The following is a 17,934-nucleotide window of genomic DNA, read 5'->3' as shown; positions in this document are numbered from 1 at the left end:
AACTCAAGAGCCCTTGGGTCCTGAAGAGCCCTTGGGTCCTGAAGAGCCAGCAGCCATACCCAGGTACTACATGGAGGGCTTTGGTGAGCCTCTGAGACTTGTTGGTTTCAGATGAGACTCAGCACACTACCAGCTATGGTGGCTATGGAGCAAAACTCTTTCTGCTTGAGAAAAGCAGAGGAAAATGTAAAGGGGACTTTGCCTTTTACCTCAGGTACAAACATCACTATATGGGGGTACAGCATCAAGTGGGCTCCTGAGGTCCCTGACTCTTAAAACTTGATTCTTGAACAGCATTTCTGCAGCTGCCCAAGACCAGAGGGGAGCCCACTGTCTGGAAGGATGAATCCCAGGAAAAAAGCATTCACCACAAGCTGACTTAAGAGATCTTGACCCTTAAGGGAACATTTGTAATAGTCTGGCAGTACTCCTTATGGCCTGGGTTAGCAGTGGCTACAGTGTGAGGCTCTTCTGAGTTGGGAAAGCCTGTGTCTTGTGGTTTGAGTGCCAGCTCAGCCACAATACAATAGAATACTAGATAGACTTCTAAGGTTTTTGCCTCTAGTCCTTGACTCCCCGGCAACACCTCTGGACCAACCTGGGGCCTGGGGGAACTCACGGTCCTAAAGTGAAGGACAAAGGCCTGGCTGGCTTTGCCACCTGCTTATTGTAGAGCCACAGGGCCTTGAGTAAACATAGGCAGTGATGAGGGAGTGATTAGAGCAGGCCTTGGGTGAGACTCAGTGCTGTGCTGGCTTCAAGTCTGACCCAGTGCAGTCAGAGTGGTAGTAGCCATAGGGTTCTTGTATAGATCCATCCCCAACTTTAGGTGTCTCTGAACAGAGAGAGGGACACGATTTGTTTTGGAGAAAGTAAGGAAAGAGAACAAGTGTGTCTACTTGGCATCCAGAAAATTCTCCCACATCTTGCCCAAGACCATCAAGATGGTACATCTATGAGTCTGCAAGAACCACAGCATTACTGAGCTTGGGTATCCCCTAAAGAAAAAGCAGCTTAGAAAACAATACCCAAGTCCTTTCAAATATCTGGAAAGCCTTCCAATGAAGGACAGCTGCAAATAAGCCCAGTTAGTGAAGACTACAGTAAATAGCTAACTCTTCAATGCCCATACACCGAAGAACATCTACTAGCATTAACATTTTCCAGGAAAACATGACCTCACCAAAAGAAATAAATAAGGCACCAGAGGTCAATACTGGAGAAACAAAGATATGTGGCCTTTCACACAGATAATTCAAAATAGCTATGCTGAGGAAACTCAAAGAAATTCAAGATAACACAGAGAAGGAATTCAGAATCCTATCAGATAAATCTAACAAAAAGATTAAAATAATGAAAAAGAATGAATCAGAAACTCAAAAGATGAAAGATGCATCAAGAAGAATAATTAGGGAAACTGAAGGAAGGCTATTTGAAAATACACAGTCAGAGAAGACAAAAGACAAAAGAATAAAAAACAGTGAAGCACAACTACAGGATTTAGAAAATAACCTCAAAAGGGAAAATTGGCCTTAAAAAGGGGTTAGAGAAAGGGATAGAGGCAGAAAGTTTATTCAAAGGGATAATAACAGATAACTTCATAAATCTAGAGAGAGATATGTATACCCAAGTATAATAATGTTATAGAATACCAAGCAATTTTAACCCAAAGAAGACTACATCAAGGCATTTAATAATCAAATTCCCAAAAGTCAAAGATACAGAAAGGATCCTAAAAGCAGCAAGAGAAAAGAAAGGAATAACATACAGTGGAGCTTGAATATATCCAGCATCAAAGTTTTCACTAGAAACCTTACAGGCCAGAAGGGAGTAGCATGACATATTTAAATTGATGAAGGAAAAATACCTTTTACCATATAATAGTATATCTGGCAAAAACATCCTCTGAACATGAAGGAGAAAAATGGACTATTCCAGACAAACAGAAACAGGGATTTCATCAATACCAAACCTGTCCTAAAAGAAATGTTAAAACAAGTACTTCAATCAGAAGGAAAAAGGCATTTATAAACAATAAATATTTGCTTAAAGGTAAAAAAACTTACTGGTAATCATAAGTACACAGGAAAACATAGTGTATTATATCACTGCAACTGTGGTGTATAAACTACTCTTATCCAAAATAGAAACACTAAACAAGGAACCAATCAAAAATAACAACTACAATAACTTCTCTAGACATAGTCAGTAATAGATATAAATAGAAATGGAAACAACAAGAAGTTAAAAGGCAGAGGTATGAAGTTAAGGTGTAGAGTTTTTATTTTCCTTTTGCTTGTTTTTTATGTAAATAGGTTTAAGTTTGTTATCAGGTTAAAATAATGGTTTATAAGATAGTATTTGCAAGCCTCATGGTAACTGAAACCCAAAAATCATACAATGAATACACAAAAAATAAAAAGCAAGAAACTAAATCATATCACCAGAGAAAATCATCTTCACCAGAGGAAGATAAGAATAAAAAAAAGGTAAGAGAAGACCACAAAACAACCAGAGAACAAAATAACAAAATGGCATGGGTAGGCCCTTACTTATTGATGATAATAATGAATGTAAATGAACTAAACTTATCAATTAAAAGTCATAGCCTAGCTGAAAGGATGAGGAAAACAAGACCCATTGATCTGTTGTCTACAAAGAACACATTTTACCTATAAAGACACACATCAACTGAAAATAAAAGGATAAAAAAGTAATCCATGCTAAAGGAAACCAACGAAGAGCAGGAGTCACCACATTTATATCAGACAAAATAGATTTCAAGACAAAACCTATAAGAAGAGACAAAAAAGTCACTATATAATGATAAAGGGGTCAATTTTCCAAGAGAACATAACAATGTGAATACATACGTACCCAACAGTGGATCACTCTGATATATAAAGGAAATATAATTAAAGATAAAGAGAGAAATAGACCACAATATAGTAATAGCTGGAGACTTCAACACCCCACTTTCAGCATTGGATAGATCTTCCAGACAGAAAATCAACAAAGAATCATCAGACTTAATATGAGGTATAGACCAAATGGATCTAACAGATATTTCCAGAACATTTCAGGCAATGGCTTCAGAATACACATCTTTTTCTCAGCACATGGATTATTCTTAATGCTAGACCATCTGTTTTGTCACATTAAAAAACTGAAATTACATCAAGCATCTTTTCTGACCACAAAGGAATAAAACTATAAATTAATAACAAGAGGAATTTTGGAAACTATACAAATACATGGTAATTAAACAATATGCTATTTAATTACCAGTGGGTCAATGAAGAAATTAAGAAGGAAATTGAATAGTTTCTAGTAACAAATGCTAATGGAAACATAACATACCAAATCCTAAAGGATACAGAAAAAAGCAGTACTAAGAGGAAATTTTATGGCCATAAGTCCCTACATCAAAAAAGGAACAACTTTAAATAATCTGATAATGCATCTTAAAGAATTAGAAAAAACAAGATCAAACCAAATCCAAAATTAGTAGAAGAAAGTAAATAATAAAGATCAGAACATAAATAAATGACATTGAAATAAAAAATACAAATGATCAATGAAATAAAAAGTTAGTTTTTTGAAAATTTAAACAAAGTAGGCAAACATTTAGCCAGACTAAGGAAAAAAGAGAGACTATCCAATTATATGAAATCAGAAATGAAAAAGGAGACATTACAACTGATACTGCAGAAACTCAAAGGATCATTAGTGGCTACTATAAGTAACTTCATGTCAATAAATTGGAAAATCTAGAAGAAATTAACAAATTCCTAAATACATACAACCCACCAAGATTTAACCAGGAAGAAATACAAAACCTGAACAGACAAATAACAAGTAATGAGATTAAAGAGATGTCTGCGTTCCAATGTTTGTTGCAGTGCTGTTTACAATAGCTACGATTTGGAAGCTACCTAAGTGTTCATCAACAGACGAATGATTTTTTAAAATGTGGTAGATATATACAATGAAGTATTATTTAGCCATAAAAAAGAATGATATTTGGTCATTTGCAACAACAGGGATGGACCTGGAGATTATTATGCTAAGCAAACTAAGCCAGGCACCAAAAGACAATCGTTGTATGTTTTCATTTATTTGTGTGATTTGAAAACCAAAACAATTGAACTCATAGATATTGAGAGTAGAAACATGATTACCAGAGGCTGGGAAGAGTAGTAGTGAGCTAGAGAGGCAGTGGCGATGGTCAATGGGTACAGAAAAATAGAAAGAATAAGACCTATTATTTGATAGCACAGCAGGGTGACAGTAGTCAATAATAACTGTACATTTTAAAATAACTTAAATAGTATACTTGGATTGTTTGAAACTCAATGGATGAATTATTGGGAGGATAGATACCCCATTCTTCAATAATTGTGCTTATTTCACATTGCATGCCTGTGTCAAAACATCTCATGTACTCCATAAATATATACACCTACTATGTACCCATGAAAAATTAAAATTTAAAATAAAGGTTATGGGAGTCTGACCACAAAGTTGGCAGTGGGAATGAAAAGTACAAAAAGTTAAGACAAGCTTTTTAAATGAAAATTCCATAAAAATGGATAACTTATAAATTTGACATGAAGCAAAATGTTAAGTGGGAGAAATTTAAACATTTCTCCATATGGGGCCCGTAGTTATGCTCAAGGTTGTTGTAAGTACCAAGAAGACTACTTGGGAAGAGTCTTAGTCAAGTTCTGCAGAGCATGACGTGAAAATAGAAACCTAGCACAAAGATAAAAACTGCAGCCTATTAGGTAGGAGCGAGTTTGTCTTATTGACCAAGAGCAGGCAAACAAACAAAACTATAAGAAATCAGCTTGAAAATTAACACAATACCTGTACTGCCACAGCTAACATGCAAAGATGCTTTTTACTCTTCAGGAAACTATATTTTCCTTATATATATTTTTTGTTAAACCATCATTTTCATTAAGTTAATTAGTAGTCTTCTTTCACTTCTTTGTATAACTTTTTCTTGACTCATTAGAGACACTTTGGCAATACATAAATAATAAATAAGTCCAAATGGCATCAGACTCTAGAATTACTGGACCAAAGTTTGACATGTCACAAGAATCAGCATTCACATCCTGTTGACTTTAGCCACAAAAATATTTTGCTTTCTCTGTAACAACATGGGAAAAAAAATTGAATTGAAAAGAAAAAGAAAAATTATTTCTGATACTTCTACATAAATTATTAACCACAAGCTAAGAAAACAAAGTAATTTTTATGAGAGGGCAATATCATTTGGAAGGCATTATCAGTGAAAAAATATAGTCTTAAACATATACCTGTAACCTCTTCAATTCCTTAGGCAAATGGCACATGTACAACAAAAGCCCACAAGTGTGTGACCATAGTTACCTGTGAACCTTAGCTTTCTTTTCAAATAAATAGTTCCTTAGCAGATTCCAATGACTGTTGTGAGCACTTCAACTTTAACAGAGAAGTGACTGAGGGCCATTTCAAAATTAAATTACAAATAATTATTCAATATATCACATTTCATTTATTTTTTTGTTAGATGGTTATATGGTTTCACTGTGTTCCCACCCAATCTCATCTTGAATTGCAACTCTCACAATTTCCATGTGTTGTGGGAGGAACCTGGTAGGGAGGTGATGAATTATGAGAGGAGGTCTTTCCTGCACTGTTCTCGTGATAGTGAATGAGTCTCATGAGATCTGATGGTGTTAAAAAACAGAAATTTCCCTACACAAGCTCTCTCTTTGCCTGCTGCCATCCATGTATGACGTGACTTGCTCCTCCTTGCCTTCAGCCATGATTGAGAGGCCTCCCCAGCCATTTGGAACTGTAAGTCTATTAAACCTCCTTTCTTCCCAGTCTCAGGTATGTTTTTATCAGCAGCATGAAAATGGACTAATACGGATAGCTACCCTTTTCAATAACTAGACCTTAAGTTATTAAAGGAGAATGACAGAATAAAAATTAGGTACCTTTATCAAATTGATGATTATAACAATCATTCAAATTAAAATAACAAAGTGTTAATAAGATCAAATAGAACTTCAGTATAATTACATACATATTATCTGGAGAGTCAGGCAACATGTATTGAAAATGTGTGGTGCATTAATGTTTAAGAGTTCAAAGGCATTTTGCTACCATATGGAGATAATATATTATTCACAGCTTACACTTTTAAACTAGAGTAGGTTCACACGATAACTTCATATTTTTAAAGTAAATAACACAACAGTTTTTTATGGCTAATAGAAAAGCAAAGCATAAAGAGGTATGAATTTAAAGTTAGCCAGTACATTCAAACCCTAGGGATAAGATCACTAATTAAGTAGTGATTAAAATTAAAGACCAGCATTTGTGTGGCTCTACATTTGATCCACCAATTTATTTTCTTCTCCCTGGAGTATCTGTTTAGGTTTCTATAATTTCCAATGTTTGATTTATTACCAAGAAGAATAGACAATCTTAACTTTTGTCTGTCAAAACTGTTCATTTATTCTTTTCTTCTTCTTACTTTAAGTATTCTATCTTTCCATGCTGTACCAGAGTCTTCTGTTTCATTTCCTTTTCCACAATTCATAAAACAGATGTGCACCTTTGATGATGTTATGACATTTTTCATACAGGCTGTCTACTAAACAATAAGGTGCAGTAGATAACTGAGTTAGCTATCTGAGTATCATTCTAACATTATCTGGATAACTACTTCACTTTCCTCCCAAACTTCCAAGTTCTATTTCAAGTTCTTTTGCCTGGTTCTTCAGCTAGGCATAAGCTAGTTTGATTTCTATCATTCATTTACTCTATTTTATATATTATCAAAATGACACATTCCACCTGGCCATAATTCCATGTTTTCACCAAGATAGCTCCAATGATAATCATGTGGCTCTGACCAAATAATTTTTTTAGAAAATTTATTCAATGGAATACTGGTCATTTTAAATATAGGTGCCATTTGTACCTTTTGAAACTTTCCTGTGGCTATATGGGTAAAATATATAATACATTTTATGTTTCATATTTTTATTGAGTCATTGAAACCTAATTTGGCATTGCTATTAGCTCATTATAACAGAAAAACTCTGCAGATGTATATTTTCAGAATCAGTGGCACATTGGTTTACACCTGATAATATTAAATCCATTTACTTATATATGGACTAAAGATATGTAAGGAGGAGATGAATATCATGTAAAGCCAAATAAAAAAAATAGGATGATGTAGCTCTCCAAATGTCAAAATAAGTTCACAAGTATACATTAAAACTGATGACTGTTACACTTGAAAGCTCTATGTCAATGGGCTAAATGCTCCAATTAAAAGACACAGACTGGCAAATTGGATAAAGAGTCAAGACCCATCAGTGTGCTGTATTCAGGAAACCCATCTCATGTGCAGAGACACACATAGGCTCAAAATAAAGGGATGGAGAAAGATCTACCAAGCAAATGGAAAACAAAAAAAGGCAGGGGTTGCAATCCTAGCCTCTGATAAAACACACTTTAAACCAACAAAGATCAAAAGAGACAAAGAAGGCCATTGCATAATGGTAAAGGGATCAATTCAATAAGAAGAGCTAACTATCCTAAATATATATGCACCCAATACAGGAGCACCCAGATTCATAAAGCAAGTCCTTAGAGACCTACAAAGGACTTAGACTCCCATACAATAATAATGGGAGACTTTAACACCCCACTGTCAACATTAGATAGATCAACGAGACAGAAAGTTAACAAGGATATCCAGGAATTGAACTCAGCTCTGCACCAAGCGGACCTAATAGACATCTACAGAACTCTGCACCCCAAATCAACAGAATATACATTCTTCTCAGCACCACACCACACCTATTCCAAAATTGACCACATAGTTGGAAGTAAAGCACTCCTCAGCAAATGTAAAAGAACAGAAATTATAACAAACTGTCTCTCAGACCACAGTGCAATCAAACTAGAACTCAGGATTAAGAAACTCACTCAAAACCACTCAATTACATGGAAACTGAACAACCTGCTCCTGAATGACTACTGGGTACATAATGCAATGAAGGCAGAAATAAAGATGTTCTTTGAAACCAGTGAGAACAAAGACACAACATACCAGAATCTCTGGGACACATTCAAAGCAGTGTGTAGAGGGAAATTTATAGCACTAAATGCCCACAAGAGAAAGCAGGAAAGATCTAAAGTTGACACACTAACATCACAATTAAAAGAACTAGAGAAGCAAGAGCAAACACATTCAAAAGCTAGCAGAAGGCAAGAAATAATTAAGATCAGAGCAGAACTGAAGGAAATAGAGACACAAAAACCCCTTCAAAAACTCAATGAATCCAGGAGCTGGTTTTTTGAAAAGATCAACAAAATTGATAGACCACTAGCAAGACTAATAAAGAAGAAAAGAGAGAAGAATGAAATAGACGCAATAAAAAATGATAAAGGGGATATCACCACCGATCCCACAGAAATACAAACTTGATAAGAGAATACCATAATCACCTCTACAACAATAAACTAGAAAATCTGGAAGAAATGGATAAATTCCTCGACCCATACACTTTCCCAAGACTAAACCAGGAAGAAGTTGAATCTCTGAATAGACCAATAACAGGCTCTGAAATTGAGGCAATAATTAATAGCTTACCAACCAAAAAAAGTCCAGGACCAGATGGATTCACAGCCGAATTCCACCAGAGGTACAAGGAGGAGCTGGTACCATTCCTTCTGAAACTATTCCAATCAACAGGAAAAGAGGGAATCCTCCCTAACTCATTTTATGAGGCCAGCATCATCCGGATACCAAAGCCGGGCAGAGACACAACAAAAAAAGAGAATTTTAGACCAATATCCCTGATGCACATCGACGCAAAAATCCTCAATAAAATACTGGCAAACTGAATCCAGCAGCACATCAAAAAGCTTATCCACCATGATCAAGTGGGCTTCATCCCTGGGATGCAAGGCTGGTGCAACATATGCAAATCAATAAATGTAATCCAAGCATATAAACAGAACCAAAGACAAAAACCACATGATTATCTCAATAGATGCAGAAAAGGCCTTTGACAAAATTCAACAGCCCGTCATGCTAAAAACTCTCAGTAAATTAGGTATTGATGGGACGTATCTCAAAATAATAAGAGCTATTTATGACAAACCCACAGCCAATATCATACTGAATGGGCAAAAAGTGGAAGCATTCCCTTTTGAAAACTGGCACAAGACAGGGATGCCCTCTCTCACCACTCCTATTCAACTTAGTGTTGGAAATTCTAGCCAGGGCAATCAGGCAGGAGAAAGAAATAAAGGGTATTCAATTAAGAAAAGAGGAAGTCAAATTGTCCCTGTTTGCAGATGACATGATTGTATATCTAGAAAACCCCATCATCTCAGCTCAAAATCTCCTCAAGCTGATGAGCAACTTCAGCAAAGTATCAGGATACAAAATCAATGTGCAAAAATCACAAGCATTCTTATACACCAATAACAGACAAACAGAGAGTCAAATCATGAGTGAACTCCCATTCACAATTGCTTCAAAGAGAATAAAATACCTAGGAATCCAACTTACAAGGGATGTGAAGGACCTCTTCAAGGAGAACTACAGACCACTGCTCAATGAAATAGAAGAGGATACAAACAAATGGAAGAACATTCCATGCTCACGGGTAGGAAGAATCAATATCATCAAAATGGCTATACTGCCCAAGGTAATTTATAGATTCAATGCCATCCACATCAAGCTACCAATGACTTTCTTCACAGAATTGGAAAAAAGTGCTTTAGAGTTCATACAGAACCAAAAAGGAGCCCGCATTGCCAAGTCAATCCTGAGCCAAAAGAACAAAGCTGGAGGCATCATGCTACCTGACTTCAAACTATACTACAAGGCTCCAGTAACCAAAACAGCATCGTACTGGTACCAAAACAGAGACATAGATCAATGGAACAGAACAGAGCCCTCAGAAATAATGCCACATATCTACAACTATCTGATCTTTGACAAACCTGACAAAAACAAGCAATGGGAAAAGGATTCTCTATTTAATAAATGGTGCTGTGATAGTGAATGAATGATGGAATGAATGAAAACTGGCTAGCCATATGTAGAAAGCTGAAACTGGATCCCTTCCTTACACCTTATACAACAATTAATTCAAGATGGATTAAAGACTTAAATGTTAGACCTAAAACCATAAAAACCCTAGAAGAAAACCTAGGCAATACCATTCAGGACATAGGCATGGGCAAGGACTTCATGTCTAAAACACCAAAAGCAATGGCAACAAAAGCCAAAATTGACAAATGGGATCTAATTAAACTAAAGAGCTTCTGCACAGCAAAAGAAACTACCATCAGAGTGAACAGGCAACCTACAGAATGGGAGAAAATTTTTGCAACCTACTCATCTGACAAAGGGCTAATATCCAGAATCTACAAAGAACTCAAACAAATTTACAAGAAAAAAACAAACAACCCCATCAACAAGTGGGCAAAGGATATGAACAGACACTTCTCAAAAGAAGACACTTATGCAGCCAACAGACGCACGAAAAACTGCTCATCATCACTGGCCATCAGAGAAATGCAAATCGAAACCACAATGAGATACCATCTCACACCAGTTAGAATGGAAATCATTAAAAAGTCAAGAAACAACAGGTGCTAGAGAGGCTGTGGAGAAATAGGAACACTTTTACACTGTTGGTGGGACTGTAAACTAGTTCAATCATTGTGGAAGTCAGTGTGGGGATTCCTCAGGGATCTAGAACTAGAAATACCATTTGACCCAGCCATCCCATTACTGGGTATATACCCAAAGGATTATAAATCATGCTGCTATAAAGACACATGCACACGTATATTTATTGTGGCACTATTCACAATAGCAAAGACTTGGAACCAAGCCAAATGTCCAACAATGATAGACTGGATTAAGAAAATGTGGCACACATACACCATGGAATACTGTGCAGCTATAAAAAATGATGAGTTCATGTCCTTTGTAGGGACACGGATGAAGCTGGAAACCATCCTTCTCAGCAAACTATCACAAGGACAAAAAAACCACTTTTTCATTCATAGGTGGGAATTGAACAATGAGAACACATGATCACAGGAAGGGGAACATCATACACTGGGGCCTGTTGTGAGGTGGGGGGAGAGGGGATGGATAGCATTAGGGGATATACCTAATGTTAAATGACGAGTTAATGGGTGCAGCCCACCAAGATGGCACATGTATACATATGTAATAGACCTGCACGTTGTGCACATGTACCCTAAAACTTAATGTATAATAGTAAAAAAAAGTTCTGTATTTTTGATGTGATGTTTAAGTAACAGATGTAATATAAAACTTTTATTAAAATAAATCTGACAATATTTTATTAATATATTTTGTTATAATAATACTGCTCATGACAGAAAATGGAACCAATACACAGAGTATAAAATAAAATGTAAAAGTTCTATTCAGCTCCCTGTCACACTCCTTAGAGAAACATACTGCAAACAATGTATGTGCTGTGCTAGATAATATATGCATATTAAAAACATAAATCTTATATATACACACATATGCACAAGGACATACACAAAGTAGATGATAGATATACAGACAGACAGACTTGCTGTGTATACATACATAAAATATGTTCATATAGAAATATATAATATAAAGTAACTGTCCCATCCAGATTATTATATAAATTGATTTTTTTCACATAACGTATTGTGAAAATATTTCTGCACCAGTGTATATAGATGGTTCTGATTTCTTTCAAAGTCTGTTAGAATTTGATTTTATGAGTATACTATAATTTATGTAATCAATCACCCATTTTCAGAAAAGTTATTTACAGCTTTTACCATTACAAATAATAGAACAACCCTTGCACATATATACTAATGTACTCTTGTGACTATACCTATAGACCTACTTTACAGCAGTGGAAATGGAAGGAAAAATGTTCATTTATGTTGTAATATGTGGACAAATTACCATCCAGGAAGGTTGAATCAATATATAATTAAATAAACAGTATGAATGCTCATTTACATATATCCTCACCAAAAAAAATATTAAACTTTATTTAGAGTGGTTAAATGGTAGCTCATAATTAGTTTTGATTTATTTATTAATAATTGATGACAAGTACATTTTAAAATATTTATTTTCTGTTGGTATTTTGGCAATTGCCTGAGCACCCCCTTACCTCATTGTTTCTCTGTTGGATTATTCAAATTGTGATTTTTGATTTACAAGAGCTCTTTAAGGAAAATTTATTCTAACCAACAAATATTTTTCAGTGTGTCATTTGACACTCAAATGGTATTTTCCAATTAAATAAGTTTTTAGTTTTTATTTATTAATTTTATAGTATTTTATTTTATGGCATCTAAACCTTACGGCATCTTTCCTTAAACCAAGTGGGAAGAAAAAAAGGGAATGCCTCTTTCTAGTACTTTTTGTTTACTTGTTTTGTTGTAATAGGTTTATTGAGGCATAAATTACCTACAATAAACTGCACACTTTTATTTTTATTTTTTACTCTCCCTGGCAGGAGACAAAACTGCATGCTTTTAAATGTACAATTTCGATAAGTTTTGAAATATGTATACACCTGTGGAATACTCTCCACAATCAAAATAGTGAACATAATCAACACTCACAAAATTTTCCAGGTGCCTCGTTGTATTCTCCCTTCCTGCCCCTCTATTTTCTATTCTCAAGCAACTACTGACCTTCTTTCTGTCACTAAAGATCAGTTTGAATTTTCTTTTTTTTTGTAAATATAAATATGTAATATATAAGTAATATGTAATATGTAATTTTTATGTAATAAGTAAATATTTTTATGTAAATAGTATTTTTGCCTGAATACTTTAACTAAGCACAATTATTTTGAGATTCATTTATGTTGTGTGTATCAATCATTTATTTATTTGTATTGCTGACTTGTATTTCATTGTATGGATATAAAACATTTGTTCACTCATATGTTGATACACATTTGGGTTGTTTCTAGTTTTTGGTTATAGACATATGCTGTCATTTCTTTTGGGTAAATACCTAAAAGTGGAATGTCAGAATAATAATGCAGATGTATGCTTAATATGTAAGAAACTACCAAAATCTTTCTAAAGTGTTTGTATCATTTTATAGCCAAACTAGCAGTATGTGAGAGTTCCAGTTCCTCCATAATCTAGTGTGGTCAGTCTTTTTAATTGAAGCCTGGTGTGTAATATCACGTCGTGGATTTAATTTGCACTTTCCTAAAAAATAATATTGAGCTGCTTTTCATGTGCATATTACCATCTGTATTTTTTTAATAAAATGTGTTCAAACTTTTTGCCCATTTTAAAAAACTTGGGGCCGGGCGCGGTGGCTCATGCCTGTAATCCCAGCACTTTGGGAGGCCGAGGCGGGTGGATCACGAGGTCAGGACATTGAGACCATCCTGGCTAACATGGTGAAACCCCGTCTCTACTAAAAATACAAAAAATTAGCCGGGCGTGGTGGCGGGCGCCTGTAGTCCCAGCTACTCGGGAGGCTGAGGCAGGAGAATGGCGTGAACCCAGGAGGCGGAGCTTGCAGTGAGCCGAGATCGCGCCACTGCACTCCAGCCTGGGCGACAGAGCGAGACTCCGTCTCAAAAAAAAAAAAAAAAAAAAAAAGAAAACAAAAAAAAAAACTTGGTAGTTTTCTCAAGTTTTGAGAGTCCTTTTTATCTTCTAGATACAAATCTTTTATCTCTCAGACCACAGTATTTCTTTTCATTTTCTTAATGAATAAAAAGCAGTTTTCTAAACTTCTAAAAGCAGGAGTTTTTAATTTTGATGAAGACCAATATATCATTATTTTCTATTATGGGTTGTGTATTTGGTGTTATATTTAAAAATTCTTGCCTAACCCAATGTTGCAAGAATTTTCTCCAACATTTTCATCTAGAGGTTTTGTAGTTATAGAATTTTGATTTCAGCCTATAATCCATAATCCATTTTGAGTTAATTTTGTTTATAGTAGGAGGTATGAATTGAAGGTTTGATTTGTTTGTTTTACATTTTCTAAATGGATCTCAATGTGTTACAGTACCATGTCTCAAAAAAGTTGTCCTTTTCCTACTTAAATTCACTTTGTAAGTGGTTTAAATCTACCTTCTTGCTATTAATTTTCCATTTGTTCTAGCTTTTCTTTTGCTCCTTGTATCTTATTTTTCTGCCTCCTTTTAGATTAACTGAGTAATTTTTAAGATTCCACTTTATATCCCTTGTTAGCTTATTAATATAACTCTTTGTTAGTTTAAGGGTTGCTGTAGGTTTTATGGTATAATATTTTCACTTGTCACATTTAAGAGATATTATACCACTTCATGTTTACTAAAAGTATCTTACAACAATAAATTTCCATCTCTTTCCTCTTAAGCTCCTTGCAATTGGCATACACCTTAAGTATAACCCCACAGTATATTGTTGTTATTTTTGCATTAACAATCAATTACCTTTTATTAAAAAAATAATAATTTGACAAATATTGTCTTGTTTTTTACCCATAGAGTTACCATTTCTGCTGCCCTTTATCCCTTTGTGTAGATCCAGATGTATGTCTGGTATCATTATCCTTTGGCCTGAAGAACTTCATTTAACACATCTTGAAGTGCATGTGTGGTGGGATTAGTTATTTCAGCTTTTGTATATCTGAAAAACTGTTATTTCACCTTTGCTTTTGAAAGAAATTTCATTCGGCTTAGAAGCATAGATTGAAAATTTTATTTCAGTACTTTAAAGATGTTCCTCCACTGTCTGCTTGCTTATACTGTTTCTGATGAGAAATTGGAATCTCTTACCCCGGGCAGCTCTTAATATTTTCTCACCACTGCTTTTAAGCAATTTGATTTTGGTGTATCTTAGTGTAGTATTTTTCATGTTTCTTGTGTTTCTTTTTTTCTTCAACTTTTATTTTAGGTTCTGGGGTACATGCACAGGATGAGCAGGTTTGTTACATAGGTAAACCTGTGCCATGGTGGTTTGCTGCACCTAACAACCCATCACCTAAGTATTAAGCTCGGCATCCATTAGCTATTCTTACTGACACTCTCCCTCCTCCAGCAGCACCCAACAGGCTGCAGTGTGTGTTGCTCCCCACCATGTGTCCATGTCTTCCTATCATTCAACTCACATGCATAAGAGAGAATATGCAATGTTTGGTTTTCTGTTTCTGCATTAGTTTGCTGAAGATAATGGCTTACAGCTCCATCCATGTCTCTGCAAAGGACGTGATCTCATTCTTTCCTTGGCTGCATAGCATTCCTTGGTGTATAAGTACCACATTTTCTTTATACAGTCTATCATTGATGGGCATTTGGGTTGATTCCATGTCTTTGCTATTGTAAAAAGTGCTGCAATGAACATATATGTGCATGTATCTTTATAATAGAATGATTTATATTTTCTTGGGTATATACCAGTAATGGGATTGCTAGGTCAAATGGTATTTCTGCTTCTAGATCTTTGAGGAATCATCACATTGTTATCCACAATGGTTGAACTAATTTACACTCCCACCAAGAGTGTAAAAATGTTCCTTTTTCTATGCAAGCCTGCCAGCATCTGTTGTTTCTTGACTTTTTAATAATTGTCATTCCAACTGGCATGAGTGGGTATCTCATTGTGGTTTTGATTTGCATTTCTCTAACGATAGGTGATGTTGAGATTTTTTTCATATGTTTGTTGGCCACATAAATGGCTTCTTTTGAGAAGTGTCTGTTCATGTCCTTGCCCATTTTTTAATGGGGATGTATTTTTTTTCATGTAAATTTGTTTAAGTTACTTGTAGACTCTGAATATAAGCCCTTTGCCCAATGGAGAGACTGCAAATTTTTTCTACCATTCTGTAGGTTGTCTGTTCATTCTGATGATAGTTTCTTTGCTGTGCAGAAGCTCTTTAGTTTAATTAGATCCAATGTGTCAATTTTTGCTTTTGTTGCAATTACTTTTGACATCTTCATCATGAAATCTTTGTTGGTGCCTATGTCCTGCATGGTATTGCCTAGAATTTCTTCTAGGAGTTTTATAGCTTTGGGTTATACATTTAAGTCTTTAATCCATCTTGAGATAATTTTTGTATAAAGTGTAAGGAAAAGGTCTAGTTTCAATTTTTGGCATATGGCTAGCCAGTTCTCTGAGCACCATTATTAGATAGGGAATCGTTTCCCCATTGCTTGTTTCTGTCAGGTTTGTCAAAGATCAGATTGTTGTAGGTGTGTGGTCTTATTTCTGAGTTCTCTATTCTGTTCCATTGGCTTATGTGTCTGTTTTTGTACTAGGACCATGCTGTTTTGGTTATTGTAGCCTGGTAGTATAGTTTAAAGTCAGGTAGCATAATGCCTCCAGCTTTGTTCTTTTTGCTTAGAATTGTTTTGGCTATTTAGGCTCTATTTTTTTTTCTTTGGTTCCATATAAATTTTAAAATAGTTTTTTTCTCATTCTGTGAAGAATGTTAATGGTAGTTTAATGGGAATAAAATTGAATCTATAAATTGCTTTGTGCACTATGGCCATTTTTATGATGTTGATTCTTCCTATCCATGAGCATGGTATGTTTTTCCATTTATTCATGTCCTCTCTGATTTCCTAACAATGGTTTGCAGTTCTCCTTGAAGAGGTCCTTTGCTTCCCTTGTTGGCTGTATTCCTGGGTATTTCATTCTCTTTGTAGCAATTGTGGATGAAAATTCATTCATGATTTGGCTCTGTGCTTGCTTGTTGTTGGTGTATAGAAATGCTAGCAATTTTTGCACATTGATTCTGTATCCTGAGACTTTGCTGAATTTGATTATCAGCTTTAGAAAGTTTTAGCCTGAGACAATGGAGTTTTCTAGACATAGGATTATGTCACCTGCAAACGAAGATAATTTGACTTCCTCACTTCCTATTTGAATATCCTTTGTTTTTTTTCTCTTGCCTGATTGCCTTGGCCAGAAATTCCAATAATTTGTCGGATAGAAGTGGTGAGAGAGGGCACCCTTTTCTTGTGCCTTTTTTCAAGGGGAATGCTTCCAACTTTTGCCCATTCAGTAGGATATTGGCTGTGGGTTTCTCATATATGGCTCTCATTATTTTGAGATAAGTTCCTTCAATACCTAGTTTTTGAGAGTTTTAAACATGAAGATTATTAAATTTTATCAAAGGCCTTTTCTGTGTTTATTGAGATAATCATGTGGATTTTGTCCTTAGATCTGTTTATGTGACAAATGAGATTTATTGATTTGTGTATGTAGAACCAACCTTGCATCCCGAGGATGAAGAAAATTTGATCATGGTAGATAAGCTTTTTGAAGTGCTGCTGCATTTGGTTTGCAACTATTTTATTGAGGATTTTTGCATTGAGATTCATCAGGCATATTGGTCTAAAGTTTTCTTTTTTGTTTTATCTTTGTCAGGTTTTGGTATAGGATGATTCTTACCTCATAAAATGAGTTAGGGAGGGGTTCCTCCTTTTCAATTGTTTGGAATACTTTCAGTAGAAATGGTACCAGCTCTTCTTTGTGCCTTTCAAAGAATTCAACTGTGAATTTGCCTGGTCCTGAGCTTTTTTTGGTTAGTAGATTGTTTATTACTGCCTCAATTTCAGAACTTGTTATTGTTATTCTTTATTACTGCCTCAATTTCAGAACTTGTTATTGTTATTCAGGGATTCAATTTCATCCCTAGTTCTGTCTTCAGAGGGTGTATGTGTCCAGGAATGTATCCGTTTCTTCTTAGATTTTCTAGTTTCTTTGCATAGATGTGTTTATAGTATTCTCTGATGGTTGGTCGTATTCCTGTGGCCTCAGTGGTAATATCCCTCTTATCACTTCTGATTGTATCTATTTGATTCCTCTCTCTTTTCTTTATTAGTCTAGCTA

The sequence above is a fragment of the Gorilla gorilla genome, chromosome X (assembly GCF_029281585.2).
Source record: "Gorilla gorilla gorilla isolate KB3781 chromosome X, NHGRI_mGorGor1-v2.1_pri, whole genome shotgun sequence".
NCBI lineage: Eukaryota > Metazoa > Chordata > Mammalia > Primates > Hominidae > Gorilla > Gorilla gorilla.
This window is presented reverse-complemented; position numbering follows the sequence as displayed.